Raw genomic sequence first — 18,272 nt, 5'->3', positions numbered from 1 at the left:
GCATTCAATTGCTTTTTTGAAATATCAGTCTCACATAACAATTTTTGGTCTTCGAAGGAATTATTAGCAGAAATTCGCCCGTGTATCTGTTATCACTCGGCACTTCAGTCAGTTATATAGAAGGATAACTCGTGTTTTCCTTTTGCGTTCGTCACTTCCATTTATTGGAATCTTCATAAAGCGTCTATCGTAGGATTGATCTCTGTGTTAGTATTTTATCTGGAACGTGTTTAATCAGTTCTATCACGTATGTGATAGTGACGGACACCAATTGTAGCACTATGGGCCTTCTGTCAGACATGGAGGGCGGAAGCGGGAAAACCAGTCGCCACATCCTACGTACGACCCTTGCATCTTTTCTTAATACATATCTTAGTAGCCTTGTGATCTTTTCTTAATACATATCTTAGTAGCCTTGTGATCGTCTAGAATTTGCCTCTAGCTGTCGTTGCTTCTGCTTCACGTTGTGTATTTACTTCTTACTGTTTTCTTAAAACGTTTGTCTTCTCATTAGTTATAACAATGCAACTGTTCGCTTTTACATTTTATATATCAAGCTGGATACATATAAGCATAGTATAGATTACAATACTAAAGTGAATCTCAAACCCTAGCCAGCCAGACTCGATATGGGCGAGTCTGCTGATAGAAATGGGTACATCTTTTCCCTTCCAGAATCTGTCTGTTGTCTAACGAATTCTCACAAGTATAATAGTTTTGTAGTTGTGGGTTTTGGACGTTCAATTATCTAATTGGTCAAATATCATGTAAATAAGTATAGAGATTGGTCAAACAAGCCAAATGATGCAATCGTAATTTTCCGTCACATGTTTTTCTACACAATCTATCCTTGAACTCAGACCCTCTTTCCTATTATTCTCACACAATTACATAAACAATTAATTTGCGTTTTAAATAAACTCATACCATAGCTAATATACTGACAATAGAGAATAATTTGTAAAGATAAAAATGTTGTTTAAACCATCTTATTCCTATATTCCTTGTCTATAAATTTAAAACAATGTCGCAACGACGATATTGCTACACCCCCCCTCCCCTTTAAGAATATATATATATATATATATATAAAATATAGATATTCTAACTAATTATTCACGCATCAGGCAAATATAAATGATTACTATACTATAAAACACAGCTGTGAAAGAAAACACAAATAATCAAAAATCAAAAATCAAAAGTCGCATGCAAAAGCTCTCCAAAAAGTTCATATATACTTCAAAGTTCCATGAAAATTAGGGGGGTTGGATGGCCGAATGGTTAGCACGTGCGTGCTGTATCATAAGGTCTGTCATTGAGTCAACTGGCGTGGTTTCGAATCCCCGGTTGTACGTGACAAGGAGTAGGATCGCCTGCCCAGCCTCGTCGGTTTTCTCCGGGTCCGCCGGTTTCCTCCCACTGCTAAAGACCCCTACGCGCAAGCGAATTATTGAAATAAAAATTAAATCATAGGTTAGTCCCGAAATGACCTGGTTTGTGTCGAGTGGACGTTAAACCCCATCCCTCTCTCTCCCTCTCCCTATGAAAATTCACTAAGCCTAAACACAGAAAACACAAATTGTCTTTTTTAAATCTTCAAGTGTCCTAATTTCAAAACACTATAACACATCACTTAATATTTATAAAGTTAAGGTTTCACTGTAAATTCTGTCTCAGGATATCTCAATTTGGTAAACTTGTAAACCATTTCTTCTTCTTGGATTTCTAGTGGTAGAGTGGCCCACAGACTCAATTATCTCTACTATATAAACTGACCTGTTTTAACAGCATGTTGTCAGGCGGATCAAAACTCGTTTATGAGAAAAGTGCTCTCACGGGCTCGCTGGTGCACTGTAAGCAGCAAACATTCGCCCAAAATAGACATTCACGTGACAATATTCATTCACTTATTTATCAATGAAGCCATGTAAAAAATTATTCTTTACTCGTTGGACTTTTAAAAATAAGTAGTTAAGAACTAGATTAAAATTTTGGCTAAAACTCAGCAATTTAATTTCTAAGTTAGTTGATTGTAACCAATGACGTATATATTGTAACGGTTCTCGGTTCAGAGTCAACTCATGTAGTTTCGCCATTTTTCTATCTTTTAAATACACTCTCGTGGCAACATACCGACACTGCAAGACTGTCAAAAGTTACTTTTATTTAACCGTAAAACTCTGTTGTTTGTGGGCGCTTTAGTTACTTTAGAAGTTACATTGTTCCTAGCTCTAAATACGCAGAAAAAAATTGAGACTGGAAATTAATTGAACGAAATTATTTTCCCTAGTCTCGATTAACCAGACGTGTATGATTAAAATAAAATTACGGTACTGGGGCCTGTTTCACGATATTTTAACTAAGATAAAATCCAAATTTTAGTAATTTGATTTGATAATATTAGACTGATTGTAGTGCTTAGCCAATCAAAATTGAAGTATCTACTAAAATTTGGATTTTATCTTTAGTTAAAATTTCGTGAAACAGGGCCCTGGTCACAAGACTCGGATTCTAATCATTTTAGGGCGCTGCGAATTTGGCCTCCGGTTTTGTGTCAAATTTAATAGGAGGATGTGCCATTATGGCTGTGCCATTCGTGTTTAGTATCCTTATGCATTTGCCATTTCTAACATGGTGGTTACAAAACGTTTCAGTTATTATAAATCCAGCAACAACTCATTTTTCTAGAACTGAAATATAACCAAAAAGACACGCATTGACTGTTTCATAATTATTAAAAATATGAAAACGCGACACGATGCGTAAATTGTGCGTCTTACTTTCGAGAACAATAGCTATAAAACATAAATTTTCAGATTGTTACATAATACGACACAACCAACCATAAGTGGTAATTCAAACACAAAGGATATATTTAAACTTAAATTTCTCTAACATTTCACTAAAAGATCCCTATTGTAGAACTCCCAACTTATTATGTAGTCACTGTCATGCCGGTTGTTTTTAATAACAGAATTTTCCAGTCATATAACAGATCAAAGATTTTTTCGTCGACGCATTTTCACGTATCGACTTCCATTTTTGGATTATCTGGCGCCACAAATAGCCCAATCATATCAAAAAGCATGCAGTTCCACCTTGAAATGGGTTCAATTGATTTACGGTTTATTCTATAATTTATAACGCAGTTTAGAGGACAATGTGTAGGAGTCGTATTTTTGACTTCTATGTAGATTCTAATACGGAATTCCGGATGCAATGCTAGACATTTGGACCACTGCTGCCGAACCGATTTGAAAATGCTTAAGGCTTTTTTTCTTTGCGCATGTCGTGTGCTCCTCTGTTTTTGATGTGTATGATTTTTGTATTTGTGATAATTATTTGAAGCAAAATAGGGTTATCATAAAGGATATTTAACATCTACAATATGGGTACGGTAAGCACTCTCTACATACTGCGTTTGTAAACCACAAGATTCACCCCTTATTAGAAAGTTTTAACTATAGTCTATTGCATGTAAACGTTAAAAAAATCAGCTCAAAATCTCTCTCTCTCTCTCTCTCTCTCTCTAACTAAGGGCTGCGCACGCGTACAAATGTTAAATTCAATCGTTAATTGTACGTACGTAACAAAACGAAGAAAGCCGACTGCGGAAATTAAGAATTCGTTTTCCAGAGCAAAATTTGAAACTTTGATGTGACCAAGAAACATAACTCTTTTTAATGAAAAAATCTACCGCTGTAACGCTACTTGGGCGATCAACTTTTCCATATAATTAGAAAGTCCCATTCAAATGGCCAAATCACACAAATATCCAACTTAGCAATAGTTTAATTGTTAATGAATGATGATTTTAATGGTAAGTCTTATCATATTTGTTAAAATAAGCCCCAAATATAGGTCGTTTATTGGATTTTTGTTATTTGCACGAACCACTCTACTAGTGGTCTGTTGCAGCTACCATAGTGTCAAGTTGAAACCTTTTTTTCTTCTAAGTATGATTGGTTTGTGCAATTTTATCCGTCAATCAAACATGTCATTGCCATCAGACCAAGAACTAACTATTCCTAAATCTTTAAAACTTTATTTTGATGTTAGTCTAATATTATTATTAGTAACCCTTACTTTTAATTAAAATTAAACTTCATTTAATCATTAACAAACTTTGATGTGCCTCTTTAATTATAAATCTTGAAACTAACTTTGACCTGTTGACCTTATGTTAGTAATCTACAATTTTATAATTGCGTTTTTGTTTTATAATTCCGCCAAAACAATTACATTATTATTTTATATTTCACCGTCAGTAATGCGACCTTTTTGACCTAATCATATTAATCTACCATTTGGTATGTGAGCTAACACAAATACACCAATACACGAAACAGGTCGCGCGTTACCTATTCCATCATTAGTATTATATAAACATTATTTAGAATCATGTTTAAAGCAAGTGACGCGCACTTCACTCCCTCGGAACACAAGTCTATATTTTATAAACACGACAACCAGAATATACCTAGCTTTTAATTATACGTATAGTTTCATTCACTCACCACTGAAGTCACGTGACTTTCACGCACGTCAAATTTAACATAGTGTTTATACCTATTGTTTTGAATAACCAGACTAGTACAATGTGACATGTCAAATTACAGATTCTTAATCACCTCGCATGAACAATTTAAAGCAACATTAAATTAATGACAAAATAGCATTTAGCAAATATATATTCAAAGTTTATATTACGTTTCTAAAGCAAAATTTAATTGCACAAAATTATATACGGACAAAATCTACCGTATACCTCCACTTTTCTAAAAAGTGTCTTATTCTAATCTTAACCCCCTATTAAACTCGTATTAATGACTTTGCGATAATCTCACAATTTAACGAGCCTTTAATTTTAGTTTTCCCACGAAAAACCATTACCTACATCCCTAGATTTTAACCACATGGGATCTTAACATAACCTAATTTTTTATTCAAAAGCTAAATTATCATAACTTTGAAACCTGAACTAAGGATCTCAAAATTACATTAGCTGTACACATGGACGACACAAAAACACCAATAATAGCAATTCAACTTTTTATTCAAAAGCTAAATTACCCAATTTAGTCTAACTAAAACCAAAATCTTGAGACTTGGACTAGAGTCCCATAATTACATTACCTTTATATAGCTAATTAACCACATATACGAACGACACAAAAACACAAATTAACGAATCTCAGTAGAAACCACGGCCAACTTGAAAACTAGAGTTAATCACTCACAAACGTCATCCTTAGATCTGCCGTCTTTCTACTGCGATCCGGAGACAACATTAGTTCCTTATTGTATTCCCTATTCCGTTTCCTTATCATTATTATTCCTTAGTTATATCCAAAAAAAATTGGGGGGGGGGGGGAAACCTACTCCCTGGACTCCCTCTTTAACTTTAATTTTACTACAGGTCACGTTAACCCGATAATATTGTTTAATAAACCTATCAATCTCAACTTATGAATGATTATATTTTATTCTCTATATAGTTAAATTTCAAATATTTAGTTTCTAATCAGATTTTAACCTTAAACTAATATTATTTGATCTGATAAACAAATTCAATTTTCCAGAAAAAATGTATTAACCCAATTTTTCGAATATCTTCACCAGATTTCTTTTTTTCCACCAGAATGTTTTCTGTTGCTGGATTGTACAGGTTTTCTTCTTCCAAATTTCTTTCAGGGTACTCGATCTCGTAGTCACGTGCATCAAATCAAATATATATTCTTCTAGATTCCCTTGAAGGTCGAGTCTGGTCACGGAAACCAAATCTGGTATGTAGCACCATGGGCCTTAACTGTCAGACGTGGAGAGCTGACGCGGGAAACCGGTCGCCACATCCTACGTACAACCCTTGCATCATTTCTTACTACATATCTAGGAGATCACGTGGATAAGTGGGTAAGACGCTGGCTCGCTAGCCTGGAGGTCGGGTGTTCGATCCCTGCATTGGCCGAGAAAGTTCATCCAGATTTTCCGGCGTGGTTCGGATGAGACGAAAAACCGGGGTCCAGTGTATACATTGGAATGCACGTAAAAGATCCCTTGGCAGTTGGAATTCGATATAAGAGTAGGCGATAGTGCCGCTGCCCGGGCAAAATTTCCCTCATAGCACACTGTATGGCGTATGCCGGTCTTCATTAGCCCATCATAGGAGCAGAACAGTAGGACGTTAAACCCCATTCATTTCATTTCATTTACTACATATCTCAGTAGCCATGTGATCGTCTAGAATTTGCCTCCAGCTGTCTTTACTTCTGATTCACGTCGTGTACTTACTTCTTACTGTTTTCTTAAGACGTTTGTCTTCTAAGTAGTTATAACAATGCAACTGTTCGTTTTTACATTTTATATATCAAGCTGGATACATATAAGCATAGTATAGATTACAAAAATGAAGTCAATCTCAAACCCTAACCAGCCAGACTCGATATTGTCGAGTCTGCTGATAGAAATGGTTACATCGTTTCCCTTCCAGAATCTGTCAGTTGTCTAACGAATTCTCACAAGTATAATAGTTTTGCAGCTGTGGGTTTTGGACGTTCAATTATCTAATTGGTCAAATATCATGTAAATAAGTATAGAGATTGGTCAAACAAGCCAAATGATGCAATCGTAATTTTCCGTCACATGTTTTTCTACACAATCTATCCTTGAACTCAGACCCTCTTTCCTATTATTCTCACACAATTACATAAACAATTAATTTGCGTTTTAAATAAACGCATACCATAGCTAATATACTGACAATAGAGAATAATTTGTAAAGATAAAAATGTTGTTTAAACCATCTTATTCCTATATTCCTTGTCTATAAATTTAAAACAATGTCGCAACGACGATATTGCTTTTCAAATTCTCGAGAAACGTTAAGAATTATGCGCAGTTATACATAATTATGCAAATCGATCAAGGGCAAAAATACCAATAGTTACCTAGTTAGATCGCGATCGATTTTTTGTTTATGCACAGCCGGGGCTTTTATCTACACAATCTATAAAAAAAACATGCAGTAATTTAATACTTAGAATGGTATAAGTTACTAATGTGGTGTATTGTCGATACTGATTATACGGTAACGACTGTTGAAATATTGAACTTTTGCATAAGATATGAAATATTTTACCCTGGAATTGATCACCACGACAAAACTTAATTTAAAGGAGCAACACTGTCATAGTAGAAAATCAGTAGTATTTTTACTAAAACAAATATTGATCTTAAAATGCAAATCGGTCAATTCGAACTAATCCTTGTGTAATAGACGTTTTAGTGGGGATAATTAGCCTTGTCCACCAAAAGGATGTTGATATTTTTATTCAATTTTGTGTAGGGGGAGGTGATCAACTGCACCGGTCACTAGAGTAGTCGTTCGGGTGGCGTGCATGTAAAATACCCTTATTGCACACTGCCCAGTCGGTGCAGAACAGTAGGATAACAATAAAGATTATTGTGGCATTATTGAAACACGAAAGAGGATATACTTTAAATCAGATTTGTTTTTCATAAATTGGTGTTAAGCATTGGAGTCATGAGAGAACGAACTCTGTCGTTTCCACAACCTTCCGATCCAGGGCCCCTGCCCCGCTACATGATCCCAATTAAAAAAATTCTATGAACCCGATAGAAGCAATATTTTTTTAACAGATTTTTGTTACAAGTTTAGTAGTAACCATTAGGTTCATAAGCGTATGAACCCTATCGATTTTAAGTGTTCTGCGACTTGTAGTTCCAGAGAAACGAGGGGGGGGGGGGTTTGAGTGGTCTAGTGGTTTAACACGTGCACGTGAAACCATAAGGTCTGTCATTGAGTCAAGTGGCGTTATTTCAATTGCCCGCTTGTACGTGATGACAAGGAGTGGGATCGCCTGTCCAAAATTGAACGATATGTTAGACCCGAAATGACATAGTTTGTGTCGAGTGGACGTTAAACCCCATTTCTCTCTCTCGAACCCGACCGTGATTTATTTTCAAATTGGGAGTGTGAAGCATTGGGGCCATTAGTCGAAAGGTTAAATCGTAAATCGATTAATTCGTTTAAATGAAATAATTAATTATGGCGGCAAAAGTTAGCAAAATTTCGTTGAATATGCATTTATGTGTTGGATTAAGTCTGAAAAGTAATTAAGTCAATCTAGGCCAGCCTACTTGTATAGGGTACAATTTATTATTAGACGTAAAAGTTGAATCCAATGTTTAACTAGTGGTCCTTGACCTATATTACTTCAATAAACTTTTCTTACTCTACATAACAGTGTGTGTGTTACTAGTATTTACATCCCACTTCTACTCGTTGCCACTGGCAACCTTCGATAAAACTGTCCTGTTTAATTGCAGTACATGCAGAAAAGTATCCGTGTATCAGAAATGTTCAGAAAGAGTACTGTTCATTTCTGATACACGGATACTTTTATACCGTTTAAGATACCTATCAAGCAATAAGTAGCGGACGTTTAGTCCGACCCAGATCGCAATTATAACGACGGCTCTGTGTAATGTCCACGAAACGACTAGTCAAAATCATAGTAACAAAACAAAATGGGGGGGAACTACATGGCAGTTCAAAAACATATACAATGACATTAAATTAACATAACAACATATTACAAAAATCAATTATTATACATATCAATTGGCATCTATTTCATAATTTGGTTTGATGTATATTAATATGCAAAATATATAAATTAGAATTTTGAATAATTATTTTAATTAATTGTGATGATAGAAGGCGCAGTTCTGTTGCTTGACACTTCACAGGCATTGAAAATAAGCAGGATGAAAAAAAAAACGCCTAGAAAGTCATAAACTTTATTACAAATAAATTTCATCGGAAGAACCATCCGCCGATGCATACTTTCACCAGGAATGACCCACGTTTCGCATTTCCTTTACACTACATTTAATAATATCGCAGTCCTCTACGCCATAGACAAGTTTGTTTTGACGATGTGGTCTAAACAAACACGTGAATGTTTTACGCTCAGAGTATCATAGCAAGACGCACGTGTAAATACTACTCAGGTCGTCTCTCCACTGCGAAATCATTCTACCATGAAATGTAACGTGAGGCTCATAAAGGGATAAATAATGAAAGAGCAGAAAGTATTTGTCACTTTTCGGTTGAAACGACTCGATAATAAATACTATTTTTCACATTTTGCTTCACAATACTCGATAGAAATGTGATGTAAGTAACTTATTAGCACCTTTCCTCGGTGTATCGGTGAATATCAGGACAGTTTTGGTCGGGAGCCGCCTCGGCTGGGCCCCTCGACCAAAACTGTCCCGATATTCACCGATACACCTCGGAAAGGGTGCTAATAACTACTACATAATACAAGCGTATTTTACCAGTAACAAAAAAAAAACAAATTAAGAGAGGGAGAGGGAGAGGGGGAGGGAGAGAGCGAGATGGGTTTAACGTCCACTCGACACAAACTAGGTCATTTCAGGTTCAATTCTATTTCAATAATTCGCTTGCGCGTAGGGGTTTTTAGGAGTGGGAGGAAGCCGGAGGACCCGCAGAAAACCCACGAGGTTGGACAGGCGACCCTACTCCTTGTCATTTACAACCGGGGAATCGAAACCACGCCAGTTGAGTCAATGACAGACCTTGTGATACAGTGCGCACGTGCTAACCATTCGGCCATCCAACCCCCACTCTCCAGCGAGTCCGTAAAAAACGATATCTTCCAAATACAGGGGTAACTTTTAACCGTTTAATCGAATGTGACGAATATTGACCTACATGTTATTGAATTTAATTTCTTTTCTGTATTTTCTTGGTGTTGTAGTCTTAAGTACAGTAATCCAGTGTCAACCAGTCTTAATAAATATTTCTATAGGTTGATCGATATTTTTTAAGCCAAAGGTCACGATGAAAACAGAGTTGTTAGCAACGTCGACCTGTCACTACGGTCTGGAATTAAATTTAAATAATGGTTAAGTCATTTTAAAAAGTTGTTGTTCCTGGTCTCACAACCTTTCCGAAATCCCGCATAGGCCACTGTGTTGTTCCAGTATTGATTGAGGCCCGAAATGTTATTTTGTGTTATAACTATATTGATTGTGTTACACGCAAGGAAATCTACCTTTTATTATTTCCATAATATTAATTCAATTCTTTAAACATACATTATGCAAGAACTAAATCTGACTACTGCAGGTCTTTATTTAGGCCTGAAATGTTTTCTAAATTATTAATTAGACATTAATTAACTTATCCAGGCCAGGCCATAATCAACTCTCGATGGCTTCGGATTTCTCCGATATTAAATAGATTAGAATAGTTCAGCCATATTTTGATTTAAGCTAAAAATGGAGAAGCGAGACTTAGCTTCGAACAACCAGTACAGTGGTTGAAATTATTGCATACGTCTTTAAAGGCATAGAGTAATTTGAATGAAATTTTCAAATTATTCATTTTACATTATCTATTTTAGAATTAGTATAGCAAGAACGGCTAGCTCTTTATCTAAATCTTACATAATGTATCTTTAATATTCCAACATTTGCATTGTTAAAATATGTAATTATAATATATACAAATATATTCAAAATAAGGGTACAGGTGGACTGATCGCGGATCGATTTCCCGTATCTAGCTCTTCGGCCGAATATTTTACGCTCGTCTACCCGTGTCCAACGTATATTTTCGAGCGAACCATTTTCATAAGCCAATCGGAGATCTTAAAATGGCTGACGAAAGAAGAAGAACAATTGTTAATTCTTTGGTCAGAAAGGCCTTGCCTGTTTGACGTCACTATATATTCAAGAGTTTTGGGAGCAAATGAGTAGCAGCTACCACAGCAATATTATGTTTTCGGCGATTAGACATTTTGTACCAATTATGGCGAACGCTCTCGGGACGATCACCACGTGATCTCGTTCGTGATCGTCGCAATCACGCGAAAAAATACGCTCGTCTGCCCATATCATAAGGAATACAAAAAAGAACTTCCATTAGACTGCATGGAGTGGGGGGGATCAATAAAAGTATTACGTTAACTACATTGTATCTACTTCGTTCATTCTACCTCATAACAACTACATAAAAATATTTTATGTCCAGTATAAATAATATACTTCATAATTAAGTATTAGATTTTGCCGTATGTCAAAAAAACAACCCAGATAGAGCCATTTGATATCAAGGTAAAAAAAATTTAATCGCAGTCGAAATCGTCCAGTCGAAAAAAGCCATTAAATAACAATCTGATTAAACCAATTAGTAAGTTTAAAGATGCATTCGTAAGAGCTAAATCTGCCTATTACAGGGTTTTACTTTAGCTTCAATTTACTTTAGAGAATATATAAATTATTATTCATACGACATGCCTTTAATCAACCTTATATGTGTAAATAGATTAAAAAAACGATCGCTATTTAATGATTTAATTTAAAAATAGAGAAGCTAGTGAGACTGAGTCTAGATTAATAAGTATCGTTGCTGCAATAATAAACAATTTAAGTCAAAACGTCAAACAGTGAAAACGTCGGCCAAAATAAAATAATGTGAATGAAATTTTCAATATATTAATTGTGAATATCTATTTTGGAACTAGTATAGCAAGAACGACTAGTTCTTTATCTAAATCTTACAAAATACAGTCTCGAAATATAATATCATCTATTTTGTGACTAGTGGATTCAAAAGACCAAAATAATAGTCCGGTGGCTGAAGGGGGGGGGGAATCGCCACCCGAGCTGTGAATTTATGAGACCAAGTTTTTCTAGATCAGATTTTTGCGTAGATTCCGAATCTGGGTGGTGATCAGGCGTTTGAAGGTGCGTTTTCGAGATATAGGGGGTCAAATGTCTACAATGGGGGGGGGGGGGGGTTATGTCATTATGTTGACATAATATATTAATAAAACATAAATTTCTAGGACTGCCCATCTATAAATAAGTGTTTATGATGCCCCTGGACAACTGTTTTGATTTATGGGGAGGTGGGGTGGGGGTAGCAGGTTTGCGCATATGGAGGGGTTGGGTGGGGATAAAATTGGCGGGGAAATGAGTTCACGCTGATTTAAATGATGATTTTCTAAGAGCTTGATTAATAAAACATAAATTTCTAAGACTGCCCATCTATAAATAAGTGTTTATGATGCCCCTGGACAACTGTTTTGATTTATGGGGAGGTGAGGTGGGGGTAGCAGGTTTGCGCATATGGAGGGGTTGGGTGGGGATAAAATTGGCGGGGAAATGAGTTCACGCTGATTTAAATGATGATTTTCTAAGAGCTTGATGAAACATCTCTAAATATGTTTATAAGATTCCTATTGTATGGGGGTGGACGCCGGGGTGAGTGCCCGCCGGTGGGGGGGGGGGGCGTGCGGGTGATGGCGGGTGGCAACATGTATTTTGGGGGACAGAAATCATTTCGTTCATAATTGAGCTTAAAGTGGTATCTCGTTAGCGTTTTCATTCAAAATATTAAATTATAATGGTACTTTTCAAGAGATCTGGAAATGTAAATCAAAAACACATTAACTCAAAGATATGTTTAGTTGTTAGTTTATTCTTTGTCTTCATCAGAAGATTCAAAATCAAAAGTTCATATGAGCGAGATAAATATTTTCTTGGTTGCTGGCCAACAGCTCGCATATCCTTTGGATATGCTTCAGAAACCAATGCACATTGTAAATCTTCATTCCATCCATGCAGCAAAAGATCGCGTATACGGCAAGATGGTAATAAAGACAAGTCTGTTATTTTTTCACCCAGAAAATCTTTTTTCTAGCGTCATCTAGTGATGTAAGTCGTCTTTCGCGATATTTTCTACCTTTGCCCGTCTCATTATCGATCAAAATTTGTATATTTGGATCATCGTTTGCGAAGAGAATGATTGGGATGTCTATTTCGCCTGAGCAAGAACGCAGAATTCAATTTGTTTCGACACATCCATTAATTTGCAATGCGAAGAGGAGAAGGTAAGATATTTTGGTGTCCTCGGGGTTGGTTGTCAGTTCTAGAATATTCTCGACACTTTTAATACTAATCTTGATATTTTTTGATCCAATCAAGATTAGTATTGAAAGTGTCGAGAATATCTCGGCCTACGGTACATGCTTTCAGTGGTAATGACTATCTGTCTTTCTTTTTCAAGATAATCCCAACTTTCTAACAATTTTTAATGAGCTGGGATAGATAAATGATGTTTCTGATGAGGTAATTGCTGGTTTAGAAAAAATTGTTTGTACCTTGTATGGCGAAAACCGACTTACATCAGTAGATGACACTAGAAGAAGTATCTTCTGGAGAAATTTTAATTGTGATGAAAAATAACAAAACTTTCTTTCTTTATTACCATCTTGCCCGAGTAGTCTTTAGCTGCACATTAAACGCAATAATTATGTTGCAGCAATAAAGAGACAGGTTGCAAAATTAATGATCGAACAAGATGACTCTGCGATACAAGGCTGGAATGAAGATTTACAATGTGAATGGGTATCTGAAGCATATCCAAAGGATATACGCAGGGTGTTGATCAGCCACCAAGAAGATATCTATCCCGCACTTATTATAAGAATAAACTAATATCTAACCATGTGTTTTTTATGTACATTTCCAAATCCCTCGAAAAGTACCATTATAATTTAATATTAATAAAGACGATATTGGCACGGAACGAAAACTCGAAAAAACACTTTTCAGGTCAATTTTGAATCAAATGGTTTCTGTCCCCCAAAATACATTTACCCTCCACCATACAATGGTAATCGTATACACATATTTAGAGATGTGCAGTGGAATTAAAAAGTAATGTTTTTACCAAGCTCTACGAAAATCATCAACGTGAACTCACATCCCGCCAATTGTACCCCCCCCCCCCATCCATACACGCACACCTGCTACCCCCACCCCACCTCCCCACAAATCAAAATAGTTGTCCAGGGGCATCATAAACACTTATTTGTAGATGGGCAGTCTTAGAAATTTATGTTTTATTAAAATATTACGTCAACATAATGACATCTCCCCCCCCCCCCCCATTGTAGACATTTGACCCCCTATATCTCGAAAACGCCCTCTCAAACGCCTGATCACCACCCAGATTCGGAATCTACGCACAAAACTGGTCTAGAAAAACTTGGTCTCATAAATTCACAGCTCGGGTGGCGATTCCCCCCCCCCCCCTTATGGTGGCTGATAGTGGCCATGTTAAATCTCGCCCTTTTCATAACGCGACAACACGACATCACGACAGTATTGACGCAATCATACGACACTTCATTCTGTCGTATCATCGTGTTATTTTTATCGTAACGTCGAGATGTCGACTTATTGTCCTAGTCTCTTTCTACAAGTCACAAAAATACAGCTGTACTCATTACATCATTTATAGGCCTAAGTAGCAGATTTGATAAATATAAAAGAGATAGTAGGAAAACGTTGATTAATTATTTGTTTTCTCAAAATAATGAAACATTTTGTGCCCACAAGTGAATTATATTTGGTATTATATTAAAAAATCTAGAATTACAATAGCAGGACCAAAGTGAGTTAGCTAAGTTAATTCCTTGAAGAAAAAGTGGTGTCGGGAGGTATCGAACAAGTAAGCATTCATTGCCATGTGTACGACACCCACCAATATTTATAGATGACTGGAGCGATAGTTTAAAAGTGATATCAGAAGACAGGGTGGGAAGGTGATTGTAGAAAAACCAAATCGGGCCACATTCTTTAAAATCACAGCATTATTTTTATCATAGTGCAGCACGTCAGCCCAATAGTTGGAGGAGTTTTTTTGAATGAGATGGATAAAACGATTCGCAGCCTGTCATTGAGTCAACTGGCGTGGTTTCGAATCCCCGGTTGTACGTGACAAGGAGTAGGGTCGCCTGTCCATCCTCGTGGGTTTTCTCCGGGTCCTCCGGTTTCCTCCCACTGCTAAAGACCCCTACGCGCAAACGATTTATTGAAATGAAATTAAACCATGTTAGTCCCGAAATGACCTAATTTGTGTCGAGTGGACGTTAAACCCCATTTCTCTCTCTCCCTCTCTCTCTCTCTCTCTCTCTCTCCCGTTTGAAATCACTAATGGGATTGAGGCCTAGATGAGTAAAAATAGGCCCAGTAATATCTTCAACTATGAACACACTCTAAAAGCCTCATACCCCCCCCCCCCCCACGTCACCCCAATAGATGCAGGAGTTTTTTTTATGGGGTGGAGAAAACGAGTCGCAGCCGTTATTGACCTTATCGCATATAGGCTTGCATCCGTTTGACATCACTAATGGGATTGAGGCCTAGATGAGTAAAAATAGGCCCAGTAATATCTTCAACTATGAATACACTCTAAAAGCCTCATACCCCCCACCCCCACGTCTCTTATTTAGTTTTACAAATAATTCCAGAATCAATAAAATGGTATCAATGATGTTTGATACAACTGGAAAATAATATGTCAAAAATTGATTAAACAAAATGAGAAATATTACATATTGAATCCATATTAGTGATAACGTACATTTACTCAATACGTTCTTTCCAATAGATCATCATTTAACTTGAAACAAGGGAAACAGTCGATCGAAGAAAACAGATTTTTTAAAAAAAAAAAAGGTTTCAATGTGACAGTAGTGCTTCGGTCATGCATTTACCTCCGAGAGTGCCATCCTTTCTTTGAAAGTAATGATTGTGCCAAATTTGAACAAATTCCATCTAGATTCGCGGCCTGTAGGTAGAGTGTTGACAGATCAAATGTAAAAAAAAAAACAAAAACAAAAACCCCAGACCTATAAAAATATATTTTCTTAAACTCTTTTAACTTTGAAATTATATTGTTTTTACATGTGCTAAGTGTTTTAGCGAATATTTATAGAAGGGTCTTGTAGATAAAGAAAAGACTATAGCGCATGTGCAGTTTTAAACTTCCGAGACGACAAGTCGACAAGTCGATGATACGACAGTTTCGCTTTTTGTCGTGCCGTCGTATCATCGACTTGTCGTGGCGATAAGTCGATGATACGACGGCACGACAAAATCGGGTCGATGACACGACAAAATCACGCGATCTTACGACAGTTTGTTCTGTCGTAAGATCGCCCGATTTTATCGTAAGATCGTGTGATTTTGTCGTGCCGTCGTATCATCGACTTATCGCCACTGTAAGTCGATGATACGACGACACGACAAAATCACACGATCTTACGATAAAATCGGGCGATCTTACGACAGAACAAACTGTCGTAAGATCGCGTGATTTTGTCGTGTCATCGACCCGATTTTGTCGTGCCGTCGTATCATCGACTTATCGCCACGACAAGTCGATGATACGACGGCACGACAAAAAGCGAAACTGTCGTATCATCGACTTGTCGACTTGTCGTCTCGGAAGTTTAAAACTGCACAGTGCACATGCGCTATAGTCTTAATCTACAAGACAATTTCTATAACTATTCACTAAAACACTTAGCACATGTGAAAATAATATAATTTCAAAATTAAAATAGTTTTAGAAAATATATTTTTATAGGTCTGGTTTTTTTTTTTACGTTTTATCTGTCAACACTTTACCTACAGGCCGCGAATCTAGATGGACTTTGTTCAAATCTGGCACAATCATTACTTTCAAAGAAAGGATGACACCCACAGATGTAAATGCATGACCGAACCACTACTATCATATTGAAACTTGTTTTTTAAAATCTTTTTTTCTTCGATCGGCTGCTTCCCTTGTTTTCAAGTTAAATGGTGATCCATTGGAAGGAACATTTTGAGTAAATGTATCATTGATACGGATTCAAAATGTAATATTTACTACCCTAAATGTATCATTGATACGGATTCAAAATGTAATATTTACTACCCTATGTTGTTTAATCAATTTTAGACACATTAATTTCCAGTCGTGTCAAACATCATTGATAGGGACCTACCATTTTATTGATTCCGAAATTATTTGTTAAACAAAATAAGAGGGGGGGGGGGTGCGTAGGGGACTTTCGGAGTGTGTTCATAGCTGAAGGCAATACTGGGCCTATTTTTAATCATCTAGGCCCCGATCCCATTAGTGATGCCAAACGGATGAATATGCGATAAGGTCAATAACAGCTGCAAATCGCTTTCTTCACCTCATAAAAAACCTCCCCTGCACTTATTGGGATGGCGTGCTACACCAATGCGGTGATTTTATGTGGTCTGGTTTGAGGTTTTATATAATCCCCTTCCCACTCTAATAAAATAAATTGGAAATCTTCTGAAATCGCTTCTAAACTATCGCTTCAGTAATCTATAAGTATTGGTGGGTGTCGTACACGAGGCAATGCATACTTGTTCGATACCTACCGACACCACTTCTTATTCAAGGAATTAACATAGCTGACTCACTTTTGTCCTGCTATTATAATTCTAGATTTTTTGAATATAATACCAAATATAATTCAATTTTGGGCGCAAAATGTTTCATTTTTTTTTAGAAAACGAATCAACGTTTTCCTATTATCTCTTTTGACGAGTCTTATTTATATGTATCTATTTATATGTATCTGATGTAATGAGTACAGCTGTATTTTTGTGACTTGTAGAAAGAGACTAGGACAATAAGTCGACATCTCGACGTTACGATAAAAATAACACGATGATACGACAGAGTTAAGTGTCGTATGATTGCGTCAATACTGTCGTGATGTCGTGTTGTCGCGCTATGAAAAGGGCGAGATTTAACATGGCCACTATCAGCCACCATACCCCCTTCAGCCACCGGACTATAAATATATTATTAGGCGACTCACAATACACCTTTTCACTTTCCTTTCAATACCCCTCCAAATCGTACACTTGCGTATTATTATCTCTTGTGCAATCGCGGTTACACCTACAGATAAAATGATAAAGTTGAGGACAGTTATTATCTCAATTGATATTTAGATTTTCGATTTGCCTTCCCGTTTTCATGTAGTGCGAGATTTCCGCGTCCTTGGTATCATGTCCCTAGGCTCCGCCATTTTTTAAAATTTGAAATGACCCTCAGGGGTAGGAGCCGGGGGCGGCGGGGGCAGCTGCCCCCCCCCCCTAACTTTCGGTCAAACTGACTTTTCAGGCAGACGGGTAAAGTGAAAACAAAAATTGTTATTTCATCTAGTTAGCAAAATAAAGTGCCCGAAATCTAATAAAACACTAATTTTACTTCTCTTTTCATTAAATACCACGCATTTGTACTGAATTTACTATAGATTAAGACATTTTGTCTGGAACCACTCTACTGTGTTCGACATTTTTCGGGCATCGATTATTATTTGTGAATG

General features: G+C 36.6%; 1 protein-coding gene across 3 annotated transcripts in view; it reads right to left on the bottom strand.

Moving 5' to 3' along the window:
* Positions 1–18,272, bottom strand: part of LOC126811704 (uncharacterized) — a 53,033-nt gene that overhangs the window by 29,646 nt on the left and 5,115 nt on the right. The window contains exon 2 of one of the 3 annotated variants that reach the window (XM_050537566.2): positions 17,760–17,842. The exons of the other annotated variants lie outside the window; for them this stretch is intronic. The gene's annotated coding sequence lies outside the window, so the exon portion shown is untranslated. The remainder of the gene's footprint in view (positions 1–17,759; positions 17,843–18,272) is intronic. 3 annotated transcript variants of the gene reach the window in all.

The sequence above is a fragment of the Patella vulgata genome, chromosome 1 (genome assembly GCF_932274485.2).
Source record: "Patella vulgata chromosome 1, xgPatVulg1.2, whole genome shotgun sequence".
Taxonomy (NCBI): domain Eukaryota; kingdom Metazoa; phylum Mollusca; class Gastropoda; family Patellidae; genus Patella; species Patella vulgata.
Note: the sequence above shows the minus strand (reverse complement) of the source record. Positions and strands in the feature narration are given on the sequence as shown.